This window comes from Rousettus aegyptiacus, unplaced genomic scaffold, assembly GCF_014176215.1.
Source record: "Rousettus aegyptiacus isolate mRouAeg1 unplaced genomic scaffold, mRouAeg1.p scaffold_m13_p_4, whole genome shotgun sequence".
NCBI lineage: Eukaryota > Metazoa > Chordata > Mammalia > Chiroptera > Pteropodidae > Rousettus > Rousettus aegyptiacus.
The window spans coordinates 26,891,484-26,909,416 of NW_023416307.1; the positions used below are offsets into that span (position 1 = coordinate 26,891,484).

The 17,933-nt window shown below is 33.7% G+C and overlaps 1 long non-coding RNA gene across 1 annotated transcript in view; it reads left to right on the forward strand.

Moving 5' to 3' along the window:
• Positions 1–8,238: 8,238 nt before the first annotated feature.
• The window catches only part of LOC118601643, a 125,891-nt gene continuing 116,196 nt past the window's right edge, over positions 8,239–17,933 (forward strand). Inside the window, exon 1 of the long non-coding RNA XR_004950432.1 lies at positions 8,239–10,426. This is a non-coding gene — a long non-coding RNA (uncharacterized LOC118601643). The remainder of the gene's footprint in view (positions 10,427–17,933) is intronic.

The following is a 17,933-nucleotide window of genomic DNA, read 5'->3' on the forward strand; positions in this document are numbered from 1 at the left end:
GTGGGGGCATTTGTTGGAGAGATGTCGGATACCATTTCGTGACGAATTAAATAAGGACACTTGAACAATTATTGCACCCATGTGAAAGTATTATTACAACATTATAAACCCACTGGAGGCGACCATTACCCCCACTGCAGTCATACTAATGCAGTCATTTAATGCTCCATTCAATCTGCAGTGTAAACCAACGCAGTTCTTTTTAATAGATCCCTTCCATCAGCGACTGTGTTGGAGAAAGGGCAGTCTTCTGCTAACTCCCAAACGGAATAGGAGGTAGTGCGGGGAATCGTCTCCATATCTCTTGCCATTCCTTTCTGAAGTGTATGCAATAAATTGTCATAGACAAAGGAAGTTGTGTAGCTATCATAATTGTAGACATAAAATGAACTTAACCCTGTTTTCAGAAGCGTTCAAAGGAACTCTTACTCAACCCTTGCAAAGAGGCAGTGCTCTCTTTTAATTTATATGTGAGAACCTTTGAGAAACAGGCCCGGAAATAGGATTCTAGCATTTATTTAATGGATTTTCTATTGTTACTTTATATTATACACATTAAATACCACAAATCTAATACCATATTACCTTGGTTAAAAGAGGAGAGGATGGAACTGGTGGTTATAGTGAAAACCAGGGGCCTGTGGAATTTTTTGGAACATATATCTATTCCTCTCTCTCTATAGATAGACGATAGATTTTATATATAGATTATATATATATATATATATATATATATATATATAGAGAGAGAGAGAGAGAGAGAGAGAGAGAGAGAGAGAGACATAAATTCAGTATGGCAAATATGTTGGTTATGCCTAAAGTGTGAGTTTAGAGTTTAGATTGTTTTTTAAATAAATACCATATTTATAGTGTTTTGATTTGTTCTCTAAAATACTCAGTGTTCTTTAAGATTATTTATAGTAGCAAGGTATCTACAGGAACCCAGAAAGTTATAAAACTTATATCAAAACTTATTCTATTAAATACATGTTTTCGGACCTACTGGTATGAATTCCAAATCTCTCCAGTATTTTCTTGGATAATCAATGCCCGCATGTGAATTTACATATGTGAAGACACGGATATGAAAAGAATATTTGTCTTGGGTTTTTCACTTACCTGGTCTCCAAACTGAATTTTAAAGAGATATATCTGAGAAAGGTTGTGAAAAAAGTGCATTCCGACAGCAAATCAGTTTGGTTAAGGAGAAACCAAGCTACATCATTAGGCTGATGAGTCATAGAGATGTTTCTGGCCTTTTCAGGTGGTTGCTCCATTCCAGGAGAATCACTCCCAAGTACACCAGATTCTATGTGGGCAAGTGTGAAATCACACACATGCCCCTGAACTTCAGGGCTGGAGGATATTAGAGCAACTTTGAAAGAAACAAAGCAACATTATTCCTAAAATAGCTGAATCTCTTTAACTTTTTGGAACTTTTGTCATTTTATTTCATTTTTAAAGTTATTTGTTGATGAGAGAACTCTGAATGTGTTACTATATTTACTCTGACCACATGTTGGTATGACCTGATGGTACTGGGGAGCTATGGAAGTTTAAAGAGCAAGAATGGGTTGTCAGTGTTAAAAGTGAGTACTTCCAGCACAAACAGTTCAAGCCAGAAACAAAATGTTGCAGGGTAAGTAAATGTGGTAACCTTTGAGTGATTCTATGTTGTGACTTATGCCTGCATTCTCCAAAGATACTCGCATGTCCATAGTTTTAATCAAACATAGTTTACATTGTGAAAAAGAAAAAACACACATGAAAAAAGAATCCTAACCTTTATTGATGATGAATAATGAATAAAAGGAAATCAGAACAACATACAGAATGTACTCTACAGTTCAACAGAAAATAAATGTTTATACTGCCGATTGGCATATGTATTTTTAGTTAAAAAGATGTTACAGTATTTCAGTTTTCTTTTAACTACTCTTCATTTTCCAAACAGGAACAGTGGTGTTAAAGTGAACAAGTAGGCATTTTTTTTTTTTATCTAGCATATATTTTACTCTGATTTAAATACATACATCTTTTGAAAGATTTAATACTAATTTAAGTAGTACTAGAGAGTTTGTTGAATAATGAAGTATTCACTCCAGAAAATTCCACATTCTATAGCAATTTATGACTATATACAGAATAACTAAATTATCTTTATAGTCTATTCATCTGTTGTTAACTATTTTACAAAAATTTATCAAGTCTACCTTTTTCTTTGTCCATTTCAAGTAATTTTTAGGCCAACAAACTACATGTTTGATAATTATTTAAAAAACTAGCTGCATCCTCATTTGATTACCTTTGATACCACTGTTGAAATAGTTGAAAATATAGTTACATATGCAATTTTAAGAATGAGGATTTAGCCTGCAAAAAATTAAGCAATTAAAAATATGAGAAAAGAGAAATTAAATATTTTGATTTTTGTTGTGTTTTGAGGCTTCTTAGAATTTACTGAAAGAATTCAAAGGATTGAATGATTCAGAGTGAAGGTTACTTAGGTACAAGTTTATTTGTATAGATCTTCCTATGCCTCCTTAGAAGAAACAGGTTTGAAACATTTTATATCATGTAGTATAAGTTCTAAACTGATGCAACTTTATTTTCACAAAAGCCTCTTGTAAAATTTAGTCAATATAGATTTGTTAGGTGATAGCTGCATTATTGTTATAAGGAGCTATAAGTGTGGAGAAGATACAAGATATTTAATTATACACTGATCTTTTATATCCTATTTTACTAAAATGTTTAAAAGCACCTTATAGACATCCATTAAATGAAAACCTCAGCTTATTTTTAAAGTAAAGGCATATTTTAACCTTAAAAGTAAAATGAACTATTTTTTAGGTCTTCCAGAGTTAGTTTATTCAATATGAACAAAGTTTTTAAATTTCTATTTGTATTCTTTATTAAGCAGAGAGAGTTATTGTTTCCTTTATAAAAGCTTTTACAAAATTATTTGAAATTAATAGGTTGTAGATGTTAAGATTAAAACAACTGAGAGGGAGGAAAAAGCCTTAAAAGCCCAAGATAAGGAGCAATTAATCAACTACATTTGTTGAAATAAATTTAACTGCTGAATAATACATCAGGAAATAAAGAATAAGTGTTATATGTCATGGGGAGATGTAAATCACATAAGTTTTAGCAGTGAAGGAATTTTTTAAAGTATGTAATACAAGAAGGGAATGAGAATATATAACATCATAGACTCTCAGCGTTGAGGGACTTCAAAAGTTATCTAGTCTGATTGATTATGTGATATTCAAATCTCTACTTCACTATCCATTGCCAGGTTGTTATCCAGACTATGCTTTAATTGCTTATGATGTGGAGCTTAGTATATTTTGGGGAAGCTCATTTCATTTTTGAATGAATTTAATTTATAGGAAAAGAAAGAGGCGAACTGAAAAAAATATTTTTCTACTTTCATTAATTCATTTTAGTTACTCCTTGAAGATACGTTTTAAAATCTAAGGTAATGAACTTTCTACTTATTTAAGTTAGGTTTCTATTTATTTAGAGAAACTCACCTGTTAAACAGAAATGCAGAACAACCTTCAAGAAATGAATTAGGGCTAGAGGAGTCATTTAAATTGATCAGGTAATTGAAGCCATGAAACTACAGAATTTGTGGTAACTACAAAAGTAACAAAATGTTGGAGGGTGTTATCATACTGGAAAGTTATTTCTGAAATATTCAAAATATTTTACCCGGTTTTTATGGAAATCCCTTTGGGACCACATTTGAAGTTCTGTGTTATTTTAATGTACTCTATTTATTTATTTTATTATAGTTTATTTAAATATAGTAAGTATACAATCGTATATTGGTTATATTAGTTTCTGATGTACAATATAGTGATTCAACATTTTTATACCTTATTGTGTATGTGATCATCCTACTAATTCTAGTAATCATCTGTCACTGTGAAATCTTATCACAATATTATTGACTATATTCCTTTTCCCCTTTTCACCCACGTACTTGCTCCTTCCCTTCTGGTAACAACCTCTTTTCTATGAGTCTGTTTTTGTTTGTTTGTTTGTTTCATTTTATTTTAGATTCTACATATAAGTAAAACCATATGGTATTTGTCTTTTTCTGCCTGACTTATTTCACTTACACGATACCTTCTAGATCCATCCATGTTGTCACAAATGGCAAGATTTCATTTTTCACTGCTGTGTAATATTCCATCATTATATATATTTATATATAAAATATATATATGTATGTGTATGTGTGTGCATCTTCTTTATGCATTCTTCTGTTGATGAACACTTAAGTTGCTTTCATATCTTGACCTAATCTACTAATTTAAAATTGACTACAGTGTCATAGAGGAAGAGTATTTGTATTAGCTAAAGGGTTCAGAAAACCTTAACAATACATAAGGATGTTTATAAGTCAAATAAAATTCCCCCTGGTCTTTGAATTTTTAAAAGCTATTTGAGAACATAACTACGAAACGAATATTTTCAAATGAGGCTGATTTCAGTATAAATCCTGATGAAAAATTCTTTCCCCATAAACTATGAGACAAAATGAAAGTTTTAATATTGATCATGTACTGGAATTTATAGATCATGGAAATCTTACGTACAACTTTGCATTTTAAGGATAGAACAAGAATGTTATGAAACACTAAATAAATGTCTGAATATAGCAATTCCTAAAATGACTAACAGTCAAAAAAAAAAATAAAGTTTCCTTGAACTTGGCTGCCTTTCCTATATCTGTTGAGATACTTAGGCATATTCTTTTAGCTTTTATGTTCTGTCTAAATCACTCTCCACATTTCTATGATATTTAACAATCAATGTTTAGTGATTCTTATATCTGTAACTCTCTTGAATAGTGAAATCGATGTTTTGTGGTTTTCTTTTTTTCACATGTGGACATCTAAAGGTAAATATTTGTTTCCATAGGTGCATTTTTTTTCTCATATTATCCAACAAAATACACTTAGTTCACAGATGAATGGTCTGAATTTTATTTCCTCTGCTAATAGTGATTTTAAGAATGCAGTGAGTAGGAACATTTTTATTACAAATGTTATTTTTAGCGAATATTTTAATAATAGGAAGAAAAATGAATAAACTTGTGACATAGCTAATATATGATAACTGTATTTTAATTATGGCAGACTTATCAAACAAAGTGGAAATTATGATACCATAAATTTACTCCTTTTAAAAAATATCACAAAATATTTTCTAGAAAGTTGCACCAAAGATTTAAATTAAAGATGAAGTCATTTGCATATTTGAGCAAGTGTTTTAATGGTGCACCCTTAATATTTTCAAAGGATAATCATCTAATTTTAACCTAAATCTAATCTTATTTATTATTTTAGTTGGATATTATATTCAAAGGGTAGTGATGAAATGTTTCATGTGACTAAGACAGGGACAGTGATTGCTAACTTCCCGCCACTCCCCATTTTGAAACATTTGATGGTTGGTTTTATACTATTTCATTTGAAATACCATGAAAAGTAGCCCAAATATACATACATATATACCAATGATGCACAGGTATGTCTCTGATGTGTGTGGGTTGGGAGGATACAAAATTGGAAATTAATGGATTCCTTATAAAATATTTAAATTGTTTTGTCTCTGATATTGTTTCATCTCTAAACGGGGAGACATACCTAGTTTCAAAGATTCTATAGTATAACTAACAAAATAGTTATCTGTAAGATATTAAAATTGAACTACATAAATACCCTTTTATTGATATTAGATGATAATCATTGAATTAAAAACTTTTGAAACACTTATTTCACAAAGGATTAGATAAGCAATCTTCTAAAAAAGGAACTGACCTTTTTCTATTAGCTTAAGTAAATTCCCTGGAAAAAGCACTGGTCAACACCTTAATAGGCTGACATCAACTCTCCATATACAAGCACTTACTGTCATGTATAAAAATATAACATGTTTTTAAAATTCTACTACCTCTTAGCTCTTATGCCAAAATATGCAAAAATCCAAAATATTCAAGTATTGAATACTTTCAACATTCCTTAGAGTCTTTGGAAATGTAGTTTAAGAACCGATTGTTGTTGTTGTTAAATATTTTCAGCGTTATCTCACAGAAATTGAAGGGCCGAGACAAGTACAGCCAGACTTCATGGGAAACATAACTGGAAATTAGGCCACACTTTGTCTCTCTCTGGGTCCACATGGTCTCCCTATCAACTCCCTCACTTCCCATCTGTTCTCTACAGCAGCAAGAATGATTCTTAAAACTTTGTAACTCTGATATTATCTTCCAGTATCCCTCTAGTACCCATCTTTTTAAGTAAAAGCTAACCGCTGGTAGAGGTTCACAGGCATTGCATGATCTCGCTCACTCCATATCTGATTTCATACGCTACTATTTGCTCTCTTGCTCCCACTATCCCAGGCATATTTCCCCTTGCTATTCCTTTGATTCACCAAGCACACACCTATCTCAGAGTCTTTGCACCTACTGTGCATTCTTCCCAGAACACCCTTTCCACAAATATCACCATCGCTGGTGCCTTCACTGCATTCAGGTTTTTATTCAAAAAACACATGATCATAGAGGCATCCCTGACTGTGCTCCCCAAATAGCAATTCCCACATTACTTTTAAACTCCAGAACCTGCTTTGTTTTTATTCCTACAGTTTCTCACCTAACGAAATATAGTTTCTATGATTGTGCATATTTACTGTCTGTCTTCCATTACAAGAATAAGCATGTGAACAGGACTTCGTTTTATTCATCGGTGTTCCTGGCACCTAGAACAGTACCCAGCACACAATAGGAACACCATAGGAATGTGTTGAAGAAATTAAATAAGTGAATGTCCTCTCTAATCTCTACTCCTTTTTGAGTCTGTACCTTTTTTTTTTTTTTTTCTTGCTGCTCAGCTTCTTTCTCTGCATCAGCTAGCACAGAGCTCATAATTGCTACATGGCCTTTTAGCTACAGTATTCTCCACCGACTGGCAACTTCTCTCTTTTACTTTAGTTCAAATTCCTGAAAATCTAATTGGACAAGCTTATTTTTTCAGTAGGGCCACAAAACAAAACAAAACAAAACAAAACAAAACAAAAACACATAAGTTTCTATCTAGTCCCTGGATGTATTCTTTTTTGGTCAGGTGTATACTCTACCTCTAATAAAGCTGAGACACTTAAGAGCATGGATGATTAGGTGTGAGGGACTGTGGGCAGGCAGCCAGGCAACACAGATATGTCTAGTACAGAAAGCCATCATAGCCACTTTGACATCAATGCTCTCTGTTGTCCTAATTCTTGCTCATCAGTCCTCAGTTAGACGTAGCTGCTTTCTGCCTCCACGTCTCTTCCTGATCAAATGACTTCTCTATTTCTTTTTGTTATGTTTCTTTGTTATATATATATAACTATGCATCTACAAAACTTCTATGATAAATATCCACCTCTCTGCCTTGATCCTAAAGGCAACAAAATGCCCCTGCAGGGCCATCTCCTTGCTCCCCGCTTCCGCTGTTCCACTTAAGCTTTTGAATGGCAAGCAAGAAATTCCATGTCTCTTTACAGAGACCCTGTTGTAGATACACCCTAAGGTGACCCCTAATGGGTCACACCTTTGCATAATCCCCTCTTCTTAAGTGTGGGTGAAACCTGTGACTCGCTTCTGCCCCATAGAATATAGCAAAGTATTTTGCAGATGTAATCAAAGCCTCAAATCAGTTGATTTTGAGTTAATTAAAAGGATTATTCTGGGTCAGCCTGATTAAATCAGTTGAAAGTCCTTAAAAGAGAGACCATTGCCCTCCCTGATATGCAGACACATTCTCCTGGTAGCCTTGAAGAAACCAAGGACATGGATTCTGCCAACAACCTGACTGAATTTAGAAACACATTCTTCCCCAATTAAGTCTCCAGACAAGAACATAGCCCAATTGATACCTAGATTGCACCCTGTGTTACTCTGAGCAGAAGACTCATAAACCGTGCATAGACTGCTAACCTACAGAAACTGTGAGATAATAAATGTGTTGTTTTAATCCACTAAGTTTGTAGTAATTTGTTATGTAGCAATAGAATATGAACACATATTCTTCATCTTAGTTTATTATAAAAGAGATATTTAGAGTCCCTATGTTTTTTTTTTTTTTTTTAGTTTTTTAGACCACACTCTGTGACTTTGACTTGGACCCTTTTTCTTTCCTTAAGTTTTACATGCAAAATTGTAAAAATAAAATTTACTTCACTTCCTTAATATATTCTGCTTTGAAGATTTACTCTTTTCCTGTATTTTCTGTTGTCCCAGTGTCTTTAAACTAAGTTTAGGCCTCCTTTCAGGGGAAACACATGACCACATACTTCTCTTTCACCCCTCACCACATAATCATCTCTTTATCATGTAGCATCAACTCCTCTCATTTTCATCTTTTGGCTCTGATGATTATAGACACAATGCCCTTGGCTATGAAATTTGTATGTCTACCTCTCTCATTAGATCTATTTTTTTCTGTTTATGCATGTGAATATTTACTTTATTTAATATAACCATTCTTAAAATTCTGAGAGTGTTTACTTAAAGAATGATTTTGTAAGGCCAAAGCATTTATGGTGGGAAATTTTATTCCATAATTTATCTTTTTGTTACATCTAAATGTTCATGTATTGGATTTTACTTGGTAAAAGTTGGACATACCTGTTTTTGGTCAGTGTTTATTACTTCATTATTTATTCATTTCCAAATGCACTTTATTCTGCTTAGACTCTTAAACCATATGTTTGAATGTCTTGCCTTTCTAAGAAGTTCTATATAACACTAATCATAGTATAAAATATAAGTCATATAATTTAAGAATCAGTTAACTAATATGTTTTTATATTCCACAGAGCTAGGAATTGAGGATATAGAGACATAAAAAGTTAATATTCTTTTTAATCTTACCGATGCATAAATTTTCAGAGATTTCACCAAGTCACAAAAATTATGGTTTGACTATTTGGTACATACTCTATTTAAAAGAAAAATCTTACTGTAGAATGTTTTTAATGGTATATGTTTGAAAAGCCAATATGTTCATTTATCAAACACACAGAAATGAAAAACTGAGATGAAATACTAATGAAACAAATTTCTGCCAGAAATTCTCAAACAGTGCTTTGAAATTGATGTGATTAAGAATTGCTATTTCCCAAAGGGGTCGCACAGAGCTCTTGTCCACATTTACCTGGAAAAAATGTACAGTCACTGCAGATGGGTCCCTTATTCAATAGTTTCAAAATCAGATTTTTAATTTTAAAGGAAAAGTGAAATCCCAAATCTTGATGTTTGGTGGAAGTAGGAAAAGGGATGGAAGATAGGAATAGTGATGTATGTTCATTTTGACCTGTAGGGAAAAGGGAAACAACCAATAATCACATTTCTAAATGCATATCATAGTAGATAATCCTTTAAGTGCTCTATTCAATTAATTAATTAAGCTTATATCTCATTCAGGTATACAAATTATCCTCTTTAAGGGAAAGAAGCTTAGGAAGATATTTAGAGGGAAATTAATTCAAGGAGCTTCTGTTGAAATATTAAAGTCATATGAACACCTTATCACATGAACTTTAACGGAAAGTGTTTTGTGTTGGTATCATTTTCAAGTCAGTATAATGCATTGATAAGGAACATGCTAAACATTTCCAGAGGTAAGGAAGGTTTGTAATTTTTTAAAGTAGCAGAGCACTTTTAAGACATTTGCATTGTTAGTTCTGAGGCGTATATTTCTTTTTTGGAAAGCTGCCTTTACGTTAAATACCAAAATCCTGAAAACTTCTGATAGCAGCCAGTGTTAATTATTTTCCTTTGGGATGAGTCAAGAAGAAGTAAATAATTAATTTGCTATCTTGTTACTTGTACAGATATGAAATCGCAGTTTTTACTTTATTTTAAAGCATAAAAGAAATAGAACATTCGTAGGCAACAGAATGAAGCTGTCTTGTGTTGTGTGTGTGTGTGTGTGTGTGTGTGTGTGTGTGTGTGTGTGTTTTAATGTACCCAGGAGAATGTAAAAATACAGTATGCCTATTTAACGAAGAATGCGCTGACATTCTTGTTCTACCCAGTTATTCCAAGTTTACTGTAGCTGCCACTAGGCGTCTCCAGATGGCGCGCTGGTGCCCGCTCCCTCCGCCCAGTGGTCGACCAGTTGCCAGCTGCTGGGGATAGGAGCTAGGAGCTTGGAGCGAGCCGTAGGGCTTAAGCCCGCGCGGCTGAGAGATGGGTTGCTGAAGGACTCGGAGAGGCAGTTGCAACAGGGCATAATTCACTGTCCAAGTATATCCATTTCTGAGCGCAAAAGGAAGAACTTAAGCAGGAGGCAGTTGGAGTGTAAATTGCTTTGTAGTATTTAAAAGCAGCATGGATCATGGACAGCTGAGCTGGTTCGTGCAGGAGAAACTACTGAATGGAATTATTCTGGGTAGGAACCTGTCTGATCATTCTTTGTGTACCAAATGTTCTGTGTCCTGAATTGTGCCTATGTGTATACGGTCATTTCATTTTTGCCTGGATTATGGGGGCTTGGGCTTAAATCTTTCATTTTTCCAACATGATATAATAAAAGCTTTACAGAACATTGTTTATTAATAGAAATATGACTCAAGTAATGGTCTAAAGAAACATGATAATAGCACCAAAATACTTTTTTAAATGTCTCTTTGTTAGAAGAAAAAAAAAAAGAAGAAAGTAAATCTAAACCATATTACCTTGTAGTTTTACAAGCTAGGACTTTTAAAAAACAACAGCCAAATATTTATATATGTTTAACTACTGTGGACTAGATAGTAAATCACTTTTACCAGTGGGTACAGACTTAAACACATCTGTAAAATATAAGTGATTTTCACATCTGTGTGCCAGAAAGAACGTTGTGTAGCTATGCAAACACTGTGATAAAAAATATCTTGTGTGTATACATTTTGTATGGTCTAATATTCCATGTGAATGTGTGTTGTGTATATATAGACAATAATATGTATATGTGACCTAGATGCAGAATCATTGCATAGTGGTGAAAGTGATTGTATTGGATATGGAAGGATTTTTGCAACTTTACACAAAATATATCTATCTAGAAAACTTAGTATGAACATCATCTATTGCCAAAAAATGAAATCTGAATTTAAAGAATTTACTTTCACTGTTATATTTTAAATGTCTCCAGTTTTATCTAGCACTTAGTTTTCCTGTGCTTTTAAATTGTGGAGAAAGTTGATTTTTTAAAAAATATATATATATATTTGAATATAAAATATTGTCTGAAGTGATTATATGGAAATAGGATGCATAGATATAAAAATACATGTTCTCTGGACTTGAGGTTACTAATAGCTGCAATCCCCAAGAGCTCTGAAAACTTGAGAGTTCTGATTGAAAGTTTACATTATAAACTAGCCAGAAATTTCAAAGATTCAAAAGTTTAGAACTAAATTCGAAATGATGGAAACTAAGGTTTTACTCCTCATATTATTACTCTAAAATAAATGTAGACACTGCTTATAAACTGGTATGTACTCCTTTCTAACAAATGTGTGCATGAAGCAGATACTGAATTTTATGTTCTGCCATTCCACACAAGCAAATGTAACATAATTCATCATAAAAACTATGAGTTGGATCTAACTATGCAAGATTGTATGCTAAACAAAGCCTGAAATACCAAGAAAACTTAAAAACAGTCCCTGCCCTCAAAAAGTTGCCAGTCAAATGACTAGGATGGACATATTTGTGAATGAGTATACAGTAAAATATGTAAATCAAAATTAGTGCTATTAGAGAAGGACTTGCACCAGGGGTATAGCATTTAAATGGAAGGAGAAATCTGACCTAGAGGTTTTAGTAAGGACTTTATATTGGAAGGCACTCCTCTCGGGGTGGGTGGAAAGAATGCTTTTGTTGGGTGAAGATGATAAGGTTCAATTAAACATTTCATTTGTGTTGGGCGCAGCCTTCTTCACTGATCTCAAATGTGAGCAGTAAGAGATGATATTACGTAGGTAGGTGGGGCACTGTTGGAGACAGCCTTGAACATCAGGCTGAAATTTTTGGATTTTATTGTTACTTAATACCCAGTGCCACTAACAATATAGGTACTCAGTACTTTATTAGAAACATTGAGCCCTGTGCATAATAGTGAAAGTCAGTATTATAATAATTTTGTACTTTATTTAATATTTATCTATTGTATTAGAATATAGGTTCCAAGACATGGAAAACTTTTTCAATATTATATCTGCAGAACCAAGAAATTTCTTGAAAAATATTTATCTACCATATGGGTGAGTGAATGAATGATAAAATGGGGATAAGGCCAGGAAGCTGTTTTATTCACATTGAGTTTTCCTAATAGTCATCAGTGATTAACGTTCCCAAACTTCACCAGGTTTTAGAGTAATCATTTCAGCAGATTCACTTTGTGGTGCAGATAATGCAAAGCAAATTTCCTAGAATAGCCGCTGCTAATGTTTAACTTTACTCTATTTTTAACCTCTTTCATAAATAATCTTGCCTTTACATTTTTAAAAAGGTTATCAAGATAATTATAAACTGTAATAATTATTTAGGCATAATTTACTAGTTTGTCTTTATATCTATATGGTAGACATATAGTACATATATAACACGTGTTAAGCAAATAAATTCAGGGACACATTTGAAGAGTAAATATATATTTGCATCCTATAATATATATTTACTTCCTCACATGAATGCTCCAAATGTTCGGTTGTTTGCAACTTAGTTTAGTGCAAACTCTTTAGAGCCTCTTTATGATTCTGGAAGTGCAAAATGATCACTTGAGAGATCCTTAACAATTTACTGCCATAGTTCTGTAGGTCTCTGAGGTAGCATACTTGGGGTTCCGGCCCCATACACAGAGGTTGTCTTTTTCTCTGTTCCTGTGTGACGATATCTATACCTTTTATGGATAGTGACAGGCTTAAGTAAAGAAAGTAGTGAAGGAAAAAAATTTTTCATTTGAAAGGATGATATTAAATGAAAATAAACAGATATTTTAAAGGAACTTATAAATGTGATTCACTCAACTAGTTATAAATGCGTGTGTACTGCCATACAAGTAAAAAGGCCAAATAAACAATGCCATCGAACCAAAGACATTAAAATATAAACACCTGCCATTTTCCCTTTTGCCCAGGAGAGCCCTTCTGTGGTAATGATTTATATATCTTAATTTACTTTTCTATGATTCCTCTAAAAAATACAAAGGTGGGATTTCTCAGTTTAAAAATATATGTTGATTAATCCGAGACTCATAGACATGGACAGTAGACTAGAGGTTACCAGAGGGAAGGTGGGGAGGGGGAAGGTAGGTGGGGTAAAAGGGGCCGAATATGTGGTAATGGAAAGAAATCTGACTATGGGTGGTGAACACACATTGCAATATATATATGACATACTGTTGAATTGTACACTCACAGCTTGTTGGATTTTGTTGACTAATGTCACCCCAATATTTTTAATAATAAAAAAAAGAAAAATATATATGTCACTGGAGTTTACCTGTCAGTTAAACTGAGAATGCAAGATATTTTTCACTTCGAGCTAATCTATGCAGAGTCGGACTTTTTCTCTCATTAGTGTCAGTAGGACAAATTTCCACACCAGTTCTGGTCTCTATTCTGCTGGACCTGCTATTTATGCTTTATTTCCAGCCTCTGTGAGAGGAGGTTAGTAAGATATAGTGACCCAAGACTTTGACCTATTCCAAGCCCTGGGGCATGGCTTGACCTGGAGACTAATGGATTAGGGGAAGCATATCTTAATCAAATAAAGCTGGATATTCAATTTGGGAGAAATATACTACAGTGTGTACTACAGGCTTTCCCCCCTAGTGGTTGACTTAAAGCTATTGTGTTTCTTCTAACAATTGAAATAGACTTTTCTTCATATACTGGAGCTGGTTTGGTCAAGATGCTCTAACTTACATTTTTAAAAACATGTTTCAGGAGAGCATGTGATTTTCTTTAAATGATTATTTCGAGAGATACAAATACAATGCCTGAGAAAACATACTGGGGCTTTTCTTTATTCTTTGGAATGCTAGACATTCAAAAAGATGCAAATACAAAATATATACAAATATCAGAAATTTTCTACTCCTGGATCCCATATTTTGCTCCTCTTAGTGTAGAGAAAAATTGTCTTCTCCCTCTGGTGTCCCGATGCCACTATTTTCTCTAGTCAGTGTCACAGAATCAGTTTAACATGATTTTTAGCCTTTCTAACCATACTATAAACTCTTTAAAGGAAAAAAAATGAATTCCATGCTTCCCTTGAATCTTCCTATTACACTAAACATTCTGCCAGCCACAAACAGAACTGAAGTTTGTTTTTGACAAGTAAATAAAGATTGACTTCTTATTTTTTCACACAAATTCAAATAAGTAGATGTAGTTACAGAGAGTGACTTCTAAGAGTCAAAATGGAAGTCTTTCTAGAAGCTCTGTATACCGGGAATATTACTCCTGACACATTATGACAGAAAAAGAAATTTCCTTCTCTTCAAATCAACTGTTTGAAAAGAGACATCTTTTTAAAAATAATGCTTGAAATATGGAGGTGTGTGTAAAGGCACAAATTTTGCCTTCACGTGGTAAAGCTATTTCCATCTGTAATAGATACTTTCTGGCATACCTGTGTTTCTGGGGTATTGTGTAACTACAGGTAGAGTATTGTGAAGTCAGAACTGCTGAAAATTAGGGCAAATCAGAAGAGTTCCTAGCAGCAAGAATTAACCTTAAGGAATCTTAGGGGTATTGACTTTTTTTTAGAGTTCTTCATGGAAAAAAAAAAAGTCACGTATTTTTTATAATGAGTATATTTATGAGCACACGATGATCTACCACCCAGATATATAAAAATGAGAGTTAGTAGCAGCACACTTCTATTTTAGCAAGTGCTAGGAGAGAATAACAAAGGATTTGTGCCTGTATTGTTAACAGGAGTGGAGAACTTCTATCTCTAATCCAAAGGCTAACAGTAGAGCCCTTGGTTCCTAAAATATATTATTTTATGGTCTCGGGCTCATTAATGATGGAAGTAGGAGGGAGAGGGTGTAAAGCGGCAGCTGCAGCTGTGGGCACTCAGATCATTTGTCACCTGGCATGAAGTTAGTTTTGGCAGCTCCGGAGTTCCAGCACAGAACACCAGGGAGCAAATACCAACTGACTGCTGTTCCTCACCAGCTTGCTGGCTAACTGACTCATTCTTCAGATCTCTGCTGAAATGTTGCTTCCTCCAGGTAGCTTTGTCCAACCTCTCTAGCATACACTTAGCACTTTTCTCTCTGCTATTATGGCCCCATATTCTCATCCTCGCCATCGCACTTTCCACTTGAAGACTTGCCTGCCCTTCTCTCTAGACTAACGGCAAAAACTGAGTCTTGTCCAATATTGCTCAGTGTCTGTGTCTAGCTTACAATAGATGTGTGAATATTTGTGAACACTGTCCATTGCATGATGGTTTAATGACTGTGTATGGGCTTTTATGTCATTGAAAGCTGTGTTTGATCCTTAATGTCATAGACAAGATGAAAAGTAGCTAAACTCTTCTCAGTGTCTTCATCTGCTATCTAAGACAATTGTATACCTACCTCTTAAAGGTAGTTTTTAGGGTTAAAAATACTACCTGTTATCGTCATCATCTTCATCATCATCATACTATGATTATTTTCTCATGGGCTTTCTAAACATTAACTGAGTTAGTCCTCAAAAATGCCTATTATTCTATTTTATGTAAGAAATAGAGTCACAGGGAGATTAAGTTACTTGTCCAAGGTCACAGGGAGAAGAATAATGAAAGTAAAAGACCTAGAATAGTGCCCAGGAGAGAGTAGACTTGTACTAAATTCTGGATTGGGGTGTACTGCAATTTTATTTTGGGAAGGCTGACTCCCATGTAAATGAGAATTACCCCACACAGTTGAGAACTGTTTGTTCCCTGACTTCAGAGCTTTCTGTTGTGGATAGTTTATTTGTAGAATTCCTATGGGAGCCAAATATGGTCAGAGAAAAACTTATAATGTGTGTAATCTGAGAGGATTTTTATTTTTCATTGAGCATTTTACGGTGCTGGCTATAACAGAAACCAAAGAAACCCTTTTAAGAAATATATTCTTGTTAGGGATCTCAGGGTAAAAAAGGAAGCAAATGATAGTGAGGACATTTTAATACTTTGCAGCATTCTTTATTTGTTTCATTTTACTTATAAATTTGATTTTAAATTTAAACAATGTTTACTTTTTCTCAATAGAAGATACACACATAAGTTTGCAAAAAAATATGTGAAATACAAACTACAAAGAAGAAAACAAAAGTAATACATAATTATTCCACCTAGAGATAACTACTATTAATCCTTTGTCATATTTCTACTTTTTGACACAATTGCATATACATGTTTACATATGCACATGCATTTGCACATACATATTTCAATAAGAAATTATGTAATAAATATACTTTCATGCCCTATTTTGTACTCAAAATTTTATTATGTCATTAACAATTCTTTAAAAATTATAATTTTTAGTGCCTGCATATTATTACACTGTGTGGCTATAATTTTATTTAATAATTTTTCTTTTGGTTCATATTCTTTTAATTTTTGAAATTCTATCGCTTCCAAGTTTAACCTATTTAAACAGGCTCAATATGGTGCTTTACGTAACAGATGTACCTCCTAAATAATCATATTTAGATAATTAATCAACATCTAATCATAAGGTTGTTAAAAGGGGCGTATGCATTTCTACTCACAAGTAAACAGGGCAAATGAGGCATTTTAAAATGAGTTTATGCTTAAGAAAATAACAAGGAAAATATAATTGTTGATGGAAATGGATTAATATTTCTTGAGTGACCATGACATGATATGAACTACAAAAGTCAGCGTTATAATTATCATTTTACTGTGAGTTGTCTGGGGCTCAAAGTCATTGAAAGACCAGATCAGGCTGCTTTAGTGGCACTGCCGGGATTCAAATATAAATCTCACTTCTGAGCCTTTTATCTTTCCCATCCCACCATCTGGTCTATATATCATGCTGGCAGTGCTCATAGCTCCACATCATACTTAATTTCTTTGAGCCTCAGTTTCCCCTTGTGTATAATAGAAACAGTAAATCTCACTGCATGGTGTTTTTTGCGACCATTTGAATGCTATATGGAGAATGAGATCCTAAGGAATATTTCTTAGGGCTAAATGTTAGCTTTGAGGTTGATAAATGTGTTGTAAAGTACTCTCTCAAATGGACAAAGCTCAGGAATCCCCTAAGAGTTGAGGGACTGGCAGAAAGCTTGTTAACAATTAAAGTGGTTCAGAACAAGCCTCAAAAATTGTGCCATTTTGACATGCAGACTATTTTGAGCTGAAGGAAATCGAAACCAAACAGATTCAAGAAAAACTTTTACCCTCCTTTAGTTGTCTAAAGAATTTAGATAAGAGAGTGGCCCAGAAAGAAAAATAACTTTTATCTAAATGATCTGTGTGGCAGGACAAATATATAATTACTGAACATCTGCTCTTCTTGACATTTTGCTTATTATTCTCCTCCCCTTTGAAACCACAGTCCCCATCCCATTTCTTAGCTCACGGTGGCATATAAGCCTCAACTGCCTGACCTGTCCTTGAATCCCATTGTCTTTGTAGGCCCCTGCACGTGTGTAATTATATTTGTTTTTCTACTGTTAATCTGTTTTCTGTTAATGTTATTATTAGGACAACCAGAAGAACCTGGAAGGAAAGAGGAAACAATTTTCCTTCCCAACGCAATCTATATTCCTCGACATGAATCTAGGAGATTCAGATTCAGAACCTGAGTGGATCACTCTCTTTGTTTTTAACAATTTCCCTTGGTGATTTTGATGATATACTA